A 12,728-nucleotide genomic window follows, 5' to 3' on the forward strand; every position below is an offset into this window, starting at 1 on the left:
AATTTACAATTAATCCCACAACACTGACTGAAGAAGGTCTATCATGTCACCACAAGTTCTAGGATCTGCCCAGCTGCTGCCTTGACAGGAACACTTGAAATTATACTTCCCAAAACATATTTGCTTCTCACAGCTGTATTGGGTTTGTGTAGCACAGTTTTTGACAGCAAGGATGCTATAAGGTGGCTTCTGTGAGAAACTGCCAGAAGCTTCTCCCGTGTCAAACAGAGTCAATCCCAGCCAGCTGCAGGATGGACCCAACACTGGCCAAGGCTGAGCCCATCAGTGATGATGGTGGCACCTCTGAGATAAAAATTTTAAGAAAGGGGGGAAGGGGAGAAAGGGAAAGATGTGAGAGAAACAGCCCTGCAGACCCCAAGGTCAGTGAAGAAGGAAGGGAAGGAAATGCTCCAGGTCCCAGAACAGAGATCTCCCTGTACCCTCTGGAAGGCACCCATGCTGAAGCAGCTAATGAAGAACTGCAGCCTGTGGGAAGGCCCCACACTGGACAAGTTTGTGAAGGACTGTGCCCCATGGGATGAACCCCATGCTGGAGCAGTGAAAGAAAGCAAGGAGGAAGGAGTAGCAGAGACAACTTGTCTTCTCTGTACTATACATCCACAGCAGGCTGTAGTGTTACAGGACCTTGCACTGATGAAGAACTGGAGCTTAAATGTACAGAAACAGAAGAAGAGGAAGATAGCTCTGACTATTTGATTCACTGGTCTTCAGCATTTAATGTGTTGAAATAACTGCGTTGCTCATTTGTGCCTTACAGAATGTGTCACATGTTTAAAATTTAACAGACAGATTCCACACTGTGAATTTGGGGAGGGAAACAGGCTGTTTGGTAGTAGCCAGGCAACACTTTCTGAAACAAACATTACATGTACCCCAGAGGTTTTAGGGTTTTTTTCTACTGATAAGTGTCTTCTGACCATTTCCTACCTCATACTTCTCCATAGTGGAGAGCAGCTCCATCACTGCTGCTAGTGAACACACAAGCCCTCTACCCAGCTCATGCTTCTAAGGTACTGGACACATCACCATGAACAGCTTAAACACAGGAGCCCTCACAAGTACATAGCCAAAGTCACATCTATCTTTGGATGGGATGTTGGGGTTTTTTTGTTATAGAATAAATCTGAAAGGAGCAGGGGAGGAACAGAGCCAAGTAATTGTGTCCTCATAAACATGGGGGGGTTGACATTCATTGATAAACAGTGCACTAAAGTCTGTGCAATGTTAATTTGCTCATCCCCAAGTGATGCTCTGCTGTTCTTTGTGGGTTTGGTATCAGTGAAGAATACTAATTGCTGAATAATACAAAGGTCCCTGCCCAGCTATCAGACACTAATGACCTTTGCTTACTAGGCTGCACTGGAGCTCAACCCCTGAGCTGCAGTGAAAGGCTGCTTGGTCTTATTAAACTCCCTGTGAAAGTTGCAATCAAAGAAGGCATCACAGTCTCCATAGAAACAACTGAAAAGCATCTCCTTAGGTATCACAAATAAAAGAAAGGGCTCTGGTTGGAAATCTTGAATTGTGGGTACAGCCCAGAGCCTTCCCTCACCTTCCCCAGAGCCCAGGACCCCCTTTCAGCCCAGCCTGGATCCACCAGTCCCTTCCCAAGGGATGCCATAGGATGCTGGACTCCAACCCAGTGGCAAAGTCAAGGAAATGAGAACTTGTGAAGAAAAGAGAAATATCACAGATTAACAGCATCAGTTCAAGGAAAGCAGAGCCCTAAATGGTGTAACTAGTTTTTCACATTCTCATGTTTTTGAGCAGACAGGTGGGGAAGAGGCACAGCTCGCATCAGGGCAAAGACAGCAGCAGCAGTGAGCAGGTCTGCTGTCCTGCCTGTTTATTCTGGAAAGAGAAGACTGGTCACATCCTGGGAAAACCAGGGCATCTCTCTGGGCTTGAGTTTGACCACGAGAGAGAGCACAAGGGAGAGAGGGAAGGATTGCTCTCATAGCAACAGAAGAAGGGTCACATCAAGCACAACTCTGAAAGGGATCTGAATATGACCACAGAGAAAAGAGAGAAGGCAGGTACCTTTGCCAGGAGGACACCCTCATCCTCTAGGTCCTCTTTCAAACCAGGTTTCTTCTGGAAAACTCAGGAGAGGTAGGTCTGTGTTTATGTAAGGAACCATGAATGAGTCACACCTGGGAAATGTTTAGGGGCTAAATAATGCATCTGTTGCTCATCAACAGAGAAGTCTTGCTTGGAGGTATCTGCTTGAAGCGCTGTGCTGCTGGGACAGGTTTGCTGTGGCACCTGAGTTACCCTGGGCATCTCTGCATGTTCCTGATGATGCTGAAATGTGTCCATGGTAGACAATTTCCACTTCCCCCTCAGAGCTATTTCACAATAATATGTATCTGTCTTGTCCTCAGTATTTTCTTGCCTCATTCCTTGATCCTTTTTACCCTGTATACACACACCTGTTCTGCTACTTTGAACATATTTTTAACTCCTTGCTGTTTACTGCCTTCAGAGTTTTTGTAGAATGTTATTCTTTCTGACTCAAATCACTGCCAAGCCATATAAAATACATGATCTTTCTTGCATACATAAAAAAATAAAAAAATTAAAAAATAAAAATAAAAAAATATTGTGCCCACTCCTTTCTTTTCCATTGACATGTTTCTCCATCCATATCAGTCTGGCAATTGATATGCCAGACCCAGCAATACTATTCCACCTGTGCCAGATACAGGTGGATCATCACCTCCCTGGAAGATAATGATTTTGCCTCTGTGTGTAGCCCCAAAATCATACACTTCAGTGCAAATATAAGCCCACATATAAATGGTTTCCCACTGCTTTCTCTAGGTTTGGGGTTTTTTTCATTTCTAGTGCTCTATTAGTATCTCTCTCCTGCAGAACAGCTGAATCTCTGATTATTTTTCCCAGATGTAAAGAACTGAACTTTCCAAGCTGGAACTTCCGTGTTACTACTATTCCATATTTCTAACCTTTAATATCTTTTCTACTACTTTTAGCCTTGTTAATCTTCCCAGCTCCTTGCAAGGCAACATCCTCTGCTCACTCAGGGACATGGTGTATCTTGAGCAGAAAGCAAACCTAGGAACACTCTGTGACTTAAGCTGACAGTTTGTTCCCTCATGAGAGGCATCTGTTAGCATCTACAGATACATGGGAAATTATTTTGACCTCCATGCTTTCTCCTTGCTTCTGCTTGGCATGCTGGAGAGAAACAGTGGGCTAATGCTGGGGGTCCCTCTTTCACCTCTTCTTCCCCATTGCTGCTAAACCATCTGTGGGAAGGAAACAGAGCTGCCCCAGAGAAGGGAATCATGCAGAATCACTGGATGGTTGGGGTTGGAAGGGACCTCTGGAGATCACCTCAAGCCCACTATTAAAGCAGGTTCAGCTAGAACAGGCTGAACAGGATCAAATCCAGGGGGGGTTTGAATATCTCCATGGAAGGAGACTCCACAGCCTCTCTGGGCAACTTATTCCAGTGCTCTGTCACACTCAAAGTAAAGAAGCTTTTCCCCAAATTCACATGGATGTTTATGGGTTTCAGTTAATGACTGTTGTCCCTTGCCCTGTTGCTGGACACCCCTGACAAGAGTCTGGCCCCATCTTCTTGACAACCACCCCTAAGATATTTACATGCATTTACAATCCTTCGTCTCCCCCTTCTAACTACAGATGCTCATTTATGTCATCTTCATGGGAGAAGAGATGATCTTGCTCCTCTCATGCTGCGTACAGTTCCTTACAGCTCACTAGGGAAGCAAATCCACAAAAATGAAACACAAATCCCAACAGCCTCTCTCTCTCTCCATGACTCCTTCCCATTTATCATTTCTCCCTCTGTTTATCACATTCCTTGATAGTCTCAAGCAGTTTAAAAGTACTCTCAGACAAAAAGACTCCTAAACTTGTTTTTGTGATTCAGTCAATCAAAAGATGTCCTTTGTGAGACAGTTTTTTCTAGAAATACTCACAATTTCTACACAAGCTCCCACTGGAGCTAATGAGGGCTCAGATGTTTTCTAATCTTTCTCTAGCTCTAACTCCCATCAGCACTGATGGTCAGACAGGCTGGATGCACCGATTTCAAGTGCTATTCATGTGTTTTCATTTTCTTGCTCTGTAAGTTCCCTAGTGAGGGAAGAGAAATTTTTCTTTACTGGCTGCTCTCAGGATGGATCAGACAGCAATTGATACTCAGAGCAATATAAATACAGATGGAGACAGGAAAAGTTATAGAGTTTAAATCCATCAAGTACAACATTGATTTAAAGTAACAGGTACTAAACGCTTATCTATATTTTTTAAATCTCATATCATTCTAGAGTAGAAGCAGATGACCATCCCCCTGATACAGCTGAGGAGAACACACAAGCACAAGACATGTCAAAGCTCCCATTTAAAATGTCCCCTTTCAATTGTCCCCAGAAGCTGTCAGGGGTATTTCTGAATTTCCCCCAGAAAGATTAACAATTAATATTTTTCTAGAAACTGTTATTTACTCTAGGTACCAAATGTAAGAGTCCTTCAAATCTGATGTGAAAGGATATAGAAACAGAAATAGCAACTACTTCTGCAGACAAATGTGACAGATGAACGCAGCTAGGATCATATCTTTGGAACTGTCTTTCCTACCTCTTGGGAAAAAGAGAATGTAAACAGCCAGTGAAACCATCCAGCATCAGGCAAAGGAGGTTAATAACTATGCTAGTAATGCCCTAGAAAAGCAATATAACATAAAATACACCTTTTTCATGACAGTAACACGAAGCAAAATGTACATATTTTGTACACATATTTATCTATACAAAATATCAGATGCTACTTTAATTGTTTGCTTTTATAATGAATGGAATTTATTAAAAAGATGTAATATTCAAAAAGGAAAGGTTAAGGAAATGTGCCAGCATCCCTTGGAAAGTGAATGCAAAGAGAGAGAACAGTGCCCATTTATCTCTTTTCCTGATGTTGTGAAGGAAAAGATTAACAGAAGGTAAAAGTAAAAGCTACAAGGTCAGGTTTGACTGCATATTTGTTGCTGTGTTATATCTGATATGCCCAATGAAAACCAATGAACCTTAACATCAGAGCTGGGCAGGAATAAAAGATTTGCACTCTAAAAGGAGAGAGGACAGTAATAATTCAGATGGAGATTGTGAGTCAGGGCAGGACTTGTTTTACCAGGTGAAGACACCTACTGTGTGGATGTGCCCAGGAGAGGCACTTCAAAGGTAGAACTGCTCTTACTCTGAAGTCTACACCTGAAACAGGGGATGCCTCTCACCTTAGAAATGCCTCTTTTTCCATACTGACAATAAAAAGGGTTGCTACTGAATCTGTTGATCTGTACTGCAGAAGTCTAAGGTTGATCAGAATTAATATAGACCCTTTATAATTCAATGGTGGCACAGGGACTCATCAGCAGAGCAGGGAATTCACCCCTGGATCACACAGGACTGGTCAGAGTTGCACCAGCTTGTGAGTAGCAGCCAGTTATGGGGCAGGGCATAGTCATGAGGTTAGGAGCTGCCAGGGATGGGAACTCGAGAACAAAGCAAGAGACTTCTTCCAGCCCTGAATCAATATTAGCCATGAGACAGCAGAAGGAAGGGAACAGAATACTCACACAAAGCTCTCTTTCAGCTGTGGGCTACAGCACATTTAAGCAGGCAATGTGTGAACTGCATAATTAAATCCTGAGAACCTCTCAGGGACTCCAAGATAGGAGGGACAGTCCTTTGGATGCAGATATTGGACACCCTGAATACTACCAAAGGTGCTGCAGTGGCCTTATATAAATCATTGTTGCTCTTTTCTCTAGAACACTGTGCAACTCTGATCACTCAGTCGTGAGAAGAACATTGCAGAACTAGAGAATGGAATATTCAAAGGGCAGCAAGGTTGGTGAGGATGAAAATATTTGGACTGTGCGTTTCTGTGAGGAAAGAAACAAGAAGATAAATAGAGAAATACATAAGATAATGACTGAGATGGAGAAGAGGTATTGGGTCACTCTGTCCACTTCAATTCATACAATATGTCTGAGATAGATGATTATTGGAGAGCCAGCTTGTGGAAACAAGGACTAGTGGTTCTCAAGGACATCCCTTCTCTCTCCCCCATTCCCTGCCCCTTTCTGGGGACCACACCAGCTGCCTGCACAGTTATCCAGGAAGAACTGCCAACAGGAGAGGGGACAGGAATGTGATTGGGGTTGTGTAGGCCCCCAGCCCAACCACAGCATATGTTATGCTGGCTGAATCACTCATGATGTCCCATTTCAGCTTCTCAGAATGCAGCCAGTATTTTTAGCCAATATAAAATCCCTAAACTGGCTGATTCTCAAAAAAGAAACAGACTTGAGAACATCTACACCTTTCTCCTAGCAGACTGTGAAAAGACAGAATTTCCTGTTTGACTCCAAAAAGGAAATATCCCACAGAGGAAGAAATACTCCACAGTTCCAGGGAAGGGAACCCTCTACCATTGGTGCAGTTCTTCAAGGCAAAGTTGTAAGCACTAAGGACAGCAGTCATACAAGTTTTGTTGGTTCATGTCTTTGCAAGTTCCCTGGTTGCTCTGAAAACTTCACAGAAATTAAAACTATATTGTCTGTGGACATAGCCTTGGCCAGATTCTCGTGAGTCACATGAGCCTCTCACAGGTTCAGCCAATGGAACTGGAGCTAGGTACTTCCACAATGGAGAAAAAAACATATAAATAGAGCAGAATTGGACTGTGAAGACTGACAAGACACTGCTGAGATCTAAATCTTGGCTCAGGAAAACAAAGCAGAAGATTCTTGTTTAAAACAATTCCCTCAGGATTGTTATTTGTTTGATTTTTAAGTACAGGACTGAACTGCACAGGACATTGCACTGATTCAGCATGGCAGCTCTTGTATTCCTGTATCAGATAACATTGGCAATAATACAAATACAATTCTTGGGCACAAGTGCATCATCATTAGATCAGCAGGATAGGTTTTGGTTTCCAAGAACAAGTTTACTCAGCAATCTGTGTTCTTACTGAAGAATACATAATCATCCTGCTGTCTTGTAAATTACATCACTCTTCTATCCAAGTCAGTAACACAGAAAAAGAAAAATAACGCAAAACTTATTTTAAATTAAATAGGAAATTAAAAATCAGGCAACTTTTTAAAAAGTTCTTGTTCATTGGATTCTGTAAAGAATATGTCTAAATAGTTCAGTGCATCTCTCATAGATAGTAGGTAAGGCTTCCCATAATTCCTGATTTCATATTTGCATTGCTTTTCGATTTTGTCTTATTACTCTTTTAAATCTGTGCAAATGGTTTTATTTTCCACATTTATTTTTTCTCAATTCACTTATTTCAAGAATTGTTGCTATATTAACCACTACTTTTCCTCCCATCTGTGGTTTCTCTCTTTTGGGAGATAAACTGTTCCTCTTTTATTTGTAATAGCTTATGATTAGTAATTCAGTTCTTCTGAGGAAAGTCTAAGTTACTTGATATGTGACAGCCATTTATTTTATGAACAGCAGGACCACAGACTAAAAACACTAAAATGATCCTGCTTGAAATACCTGAAGTGCTCAATCCCACAGAGGGGCAGTGATATTAATGTATCCCCACCTGGGAAGAAAATTATGTGAAAATTTCATGCTGCATGCCATATATTTTAACAAAGATTTCCTGAACAAGCATACTCAGAGGCTGGTGCCATAGACTCACAAGAACTAAAGATAGCAGAAACTGAAGAAACTGGAATGGTGATGTTTTAACAGGGTGACAAAAAGAAGTAGAAGGCCAACTTAGTCTGGATGGACATTCTAATTCATTATCCAGTTCTTAGCAAGTCCATTGACTTGCGTGGATGAATAAAATAGTAAACTAGCTAAAACTAAAGTGTGCAGAGTTCAGAGATCTTAGATCAGGAATAGCATAAGTAAGCCAGCAGAAGGTTTGGACACTTTCCTCTGAAAAAAAACAAAACCAAAAAAACAAAAAAACCAAAAAAACCCCAAAACTCTAGACGTGTAAGTGAAAGTACATGAATTTTTTATGCCATGTTGGATATTCCACTGGCAAAGCAGCAGCCATGGTGGATTACTTTAACTCTCACACGTAGGGCAGACTACCCAGGTGTGCCAGGACAACCACTGGCTGTCATGGAAATGCCTCACTGAGAGGCACCTGAAGAGTTTCTTCTATTTAAATAGTCATTCCTCTAATGAAAAAGCAAACAGTGCTCTTTCTTTGGCAAGGTCCCTGGTGACAATAAGGTCACATTAACAAATTCTAATTTACCAAAGGCACAACAAGAAACAATGTCTGGAAAGTGTAACTAGGCAACTTCAAATCAGAAATAAGCCATACCTTTTAATCAGGAAAGTAATTAAACAAGACGTTAATGATAGAGACTACTGTAAAAGCTGCTGATTCTTTCTACCTTGACGTGTTGAAGCCAAGACTTCAATGCCTTTTTGGCAAGGATTCTTTATCCAAACACAAACACTGCTGGGCTTGGTAAAGGGTACTGCATAAAGAGCAATTGCTTGTGATGCATGGGCCATCAAGCCAGATGAGCTAATGGTCCCTTGTGGCACTGTGCCTCATAAATATATTAACTAGAATTTGGAATTTATAGAGTCATGGGCTAGAGGAACAACTGTGATGAGGTTGTACAACCAGTTCCCATGGACTCTATCGTATTTCTTTGGGAATTACTGGCAAAAATCCCATTGTACGAGCAATACTTGCCACCAGTCACAAAGGGAAAAGGCCTTTATAAATGAGAGTGAGAAGGCAGAAGGGGTGAAACAGTATTTGTTAGCTGCTACATCTATAACTACTTAGGAATTTTTTTCTTTGTTAGCATTTAGAGAATTCAGTCTCAATGGCAGCTGCCCTGATGGAAACACAGACCTTCACACCAACCTGCTGAGAAACAACAAGAAATATACTAATCACTGCATAAGCTTGAGCTTTGACAAATTTCCATTTTCTGTTTCATTTCTAACAAAACCAAGTAATGTGAAGTTTGACATGTCTCATGTTACCTTACAGAACATTTCATTTGGAAAGCTTAACCTAATCAAAGGGAAATCACTCTCAGCAAGTGGAACTGCATCGCTGACCCATCAATTACCCTCATTGTAAAATATATATTTTTTAAATGTCCTAACATTTCCTTTAATGCCAACTCTCAGAAAGAATTTGCCTGTAAACTTCAATTTGCCTGTAGCGCTTAAAATGTAGCAGACATAAAGAAACAGCCCACAGGCTTGTTCACCTGCAAACACCCTGACCAGAATTGGACTATATTTTAGACAGAGACGTTAGTAAACTGAGAGCAACATCCAGGTCCTAGATGTTTAGAACTCTCATGTGAGTATCATCATTTGTATGTCATGGAATATCACTGTTTGATAACCTTCATAATGCTGACTGAGTGTTCTCCATGCTGATCCACCTCTACCAGTGCCATGAACAATGGCAGCTCTACCACTGATCTCCTGTTATGTTCCCAAGGTCGGTTTTATGCCCCGAGTTCTTTGAAAATCATTATATATCCCTCTTCTAGATGGCCAAGAAAAGCAGATGACAGATCTCAGCAGGGTGGACAAGAGGTCCCACCTGGAAAGAGAAGAAATAAAGATGGATGGGAAACACGGGAAAGGAAACCACTAGGCAGAGGTGGGAGAACATCTAGGGATGAATGCAAAGCAACCTCAGCTTGGTTCAAAGATGAGTGTTAATACTGATGGATACTTCTCATTGCAGCAGTTGAATGGAGCAGTTCCCTTGGGAGCTCCCCATTTTATAATCCATGGACACACAGTGCTGTGGGCACAGAGCTATCCAGACCTGGCTTCCTTCAGAGGGGTACAGCAATCAACAGCTCTAGCTGTCATCCCACAGTTTTACCCCTTTTTCCTCTCCAGCAGTGTTTGCTCTCCATCACATTCCCAAACAGCTGGCAGGGAAAGAAGCTGTAGTTACAAATGTGCTGACTAGATACTGTAATTGGAATGCAGCAATATGGAGAAGTATAGAGCTGTCACTTTTCTGGAAAGGGGAAACAGTGGGGTGGAGGGGAATTAATCTCAGCCTCTTTTCTCTACCCAGCCACCAGATTTCACAGGGTTTTTAGGCATCTTGCCCCATTCCTGGCAGTATTCACAACTAGGCTGGATGGGGCTCTGAGCAACCTGGTCTAGTGGAAGATGTCCCTGCCTATGGCGGGGGGGGGGTTGGGACAAGATGATCTTTAAGGTCCCTTCCACCACAAGGCATTCTGTGATTCTATGATTCCATGATTTTCAACACATCAACACTTACAGCAAATCTAGATACAATTGATCAACAGGAGGGAAATGTGGGTGGGCAACAGAGAGGAGGAAATTATTGACAAATACAGGCAGATGACAAATAAGTGTCCTTCAATCCAACAAGACAACCCATTCTTCCTGAAAATACCCCTTTTCTTCCTGAAAATACAGCCTTTCCTACAAAATTCCTGGCTCCCATTCTATAAAGAAAGGAAAGATTTATCCCAAGCACTGAGTTTTAATTCACCCATAACTATCTAACCCTGCAGTCATATGGTACCACTCTTGACTGCAACAGTCCTTTAGTTTTGTATTGAGTTTTCAAGGCCTCAGGACAGAGCTTTGTCTCCTTCTCAATCTGAAATTTTCTTGGCTTGCCTGGAGTTTTATTTTAATTTGGTTTAGCTGACACAGCAGTTTAATTGCCCAGGTTGCCTATGGCTGATTTGTTTTACTTAGGTTTGTCTTCATGTGGTGCAACTACAGTTTTACAGAGAGAGAACTAACAAGCAAATAGTCCATCTGGAGTGAGATATTTATGGCTCTAACACAGGGATGTGGTATAGAGTTACATATACAAGCCTGGAACAATATCAGAAACTTTCAGAGGGAGACACAGGACATGGCATACAGATTACAGTCAGGGGGTGATAAGAAATGGGGCACAGGGTGGTATTGGAGACTTCATCACCACAAATAAATCATTCATGGTCAATTAAAGGAAATGCTGATCAAACCTGGGTTTAGAAGTGATATAAAAAACAAAGGAACAATATCTAACATACGAAAAGAACATCAAGTATTTACTATTTTTATGCAACCTGGAGCTGCAGGCCAATGAATAATGAGCAAAGGCATAAAAGTGCGCTAGAAAACATAAAAACACCACAAGTGGACCCTAGGGGGAGTAAGAAGAAACCATCAACATAAACATCATATTCCTCCCAACAAACCATTTCAGATGCTAAGGATTTGTCATAAAATCCAGCACTGCTCAGCACCACAACCAGAGTGAAACCACCAACCCTAGAGCCCACAGAAGAGTGAGCACAACACCAGGAAAAGGGGTAGAAACTAAAAAGTGTGAGCATAACTATTGGAACTGATAATGTTTTACTAAACAGTTAAATCCAGCCTAATAATGATTGGATTTGTATGATTTCAGTTATACTAGCAATGCCTTTACTTACATTCATCATGTGTTTGTTCCTGGCCATTATACAAGATTTTGAGCTTAATAACCCAAACATTAAATACTGCCATCCAGTCCCTTCCTTTGGGAGGAAACAGATATTAGGAATCTGCATCATCTATTGCAGAGACCTCTATTATTGAGGTTAAAGGATTGAGCCTATCTAACTGGTGGACAGGGTTGTCTGAGGTATCCTCACTGCTATAAGGAGAAGATTTAAGACTGGCTAGATTAGTCACATTAATTATTTCAACATTAGTACTCAGTAAAAAATGGCTTTTGCCTTTTATGATTATGATTTATCCTTTCACACATAGGATCCTGACCAGAAAGGACTAATGGAACATCTCTGTAAAAGAAAAGCAATGTATCATCTCATTTCCCCACCCCTGATAGAGGCTGTTTTTCCAAGCAAAGCATCCACAAGGATTCAGACCAGTTCATCAGCCCCAAGGACCACAATTACAGGGAGAGAAGTCTCACTTCATTGCCTCTACTCTGAAGTTATCAGGATTTCTATACATTCAGCATGGGACTAGAAACTAATAAAGGCAGAAACCATCTTTATGATTAGGAGTATTGACTGTGCTTGTCTAATTGCCTTGCTACAAATTCAGAAGTCCATAATAGGGTCTCTGTGGAAATTATTGCACAAGTTAACATACAGATAATTCATTTCTGTATATTGCCATTATGTATACTTTCATTTAGGGGGCAGAGAGGAAGGTTAAAAACTTACAGTTTAAAAAAATAGTCTCTTCTTCCTCTAATTAACCAGCCCCAAGGCCCAGCTCTTATACAGATATTACAGTGCTATAAAAACATATAGAAATAATGGTGTTCCTATTTAACTAAAGCTTTTTACATTCTAAATTCTGTCCCTCCTTCACCACCATAAATAAAACAGTTGCTATGGCACAATGTGAAACCAAACAGCTCTTTCTCTAGGCAAAAAAGAACAGCCTACCTCACCAAGAGCAGCAGCTTGTCTTTCAAAACTGAGTGAAAATAAAAGGAGTTTCATTTCTAAGCTTTGAATTCCCCTATGAAAACCTGACTAGAAATACATGGAATACATATAATCTACCACAGGCTGGCAAAGATGCAAAAGGATTTTTCTAGGCCTGTAGGTTATTAAGAGAACCCACTCATAAAAACTTCTATCAGTAAATGAGTCACTAAATCTCAACCAGGAGAGGAAT

General features: G+C 41.2%; 1 protein-coding gene across 6 annotated transcripts in view; it reads right to left on the reverse strand.

The window, feature by feature from the left end:
- DLG2 (discs large MAGUK scaffold protein 2) overlaps nt 1–12,728 on the reverse strand; it is a 981,187-nt gene that overhangs the window by 907,759 nt on the left and 60,700 nt on the right. The window contains exon 1 of one of the 6 annotated variants that reach the window (XM_085065721.1): nt 2,062–2,112. The exons of the other annotated variants lie outside the window; for them this stretch is intronic. The gene's annotated coding sequence lies outside the window, so the exon portion shown is untranslated. Of the gene's footprint in view, nt 1–2,061; nt 2,113–12,728 lie in introns of those variants that run through there. 6 annotated transcript variants of the gene reach the window in all.

Source organism: Lichenostomus cassidix, chromosome 1, assembly GCF_008360975.1.
Source record: "Lichenostomus cassidix isolate B80296 chromosome 1, HeHo_3.0, whole genome shotgun sequence".
In the NCBI taxonomy this organism is placed as follows: domain Eukaryota; kingdom Metazoa; phylum Chordata; class Aves; order Passeriformes; family Meliphagidae; genus Lichenostomus; species Lichenostomus cassidix.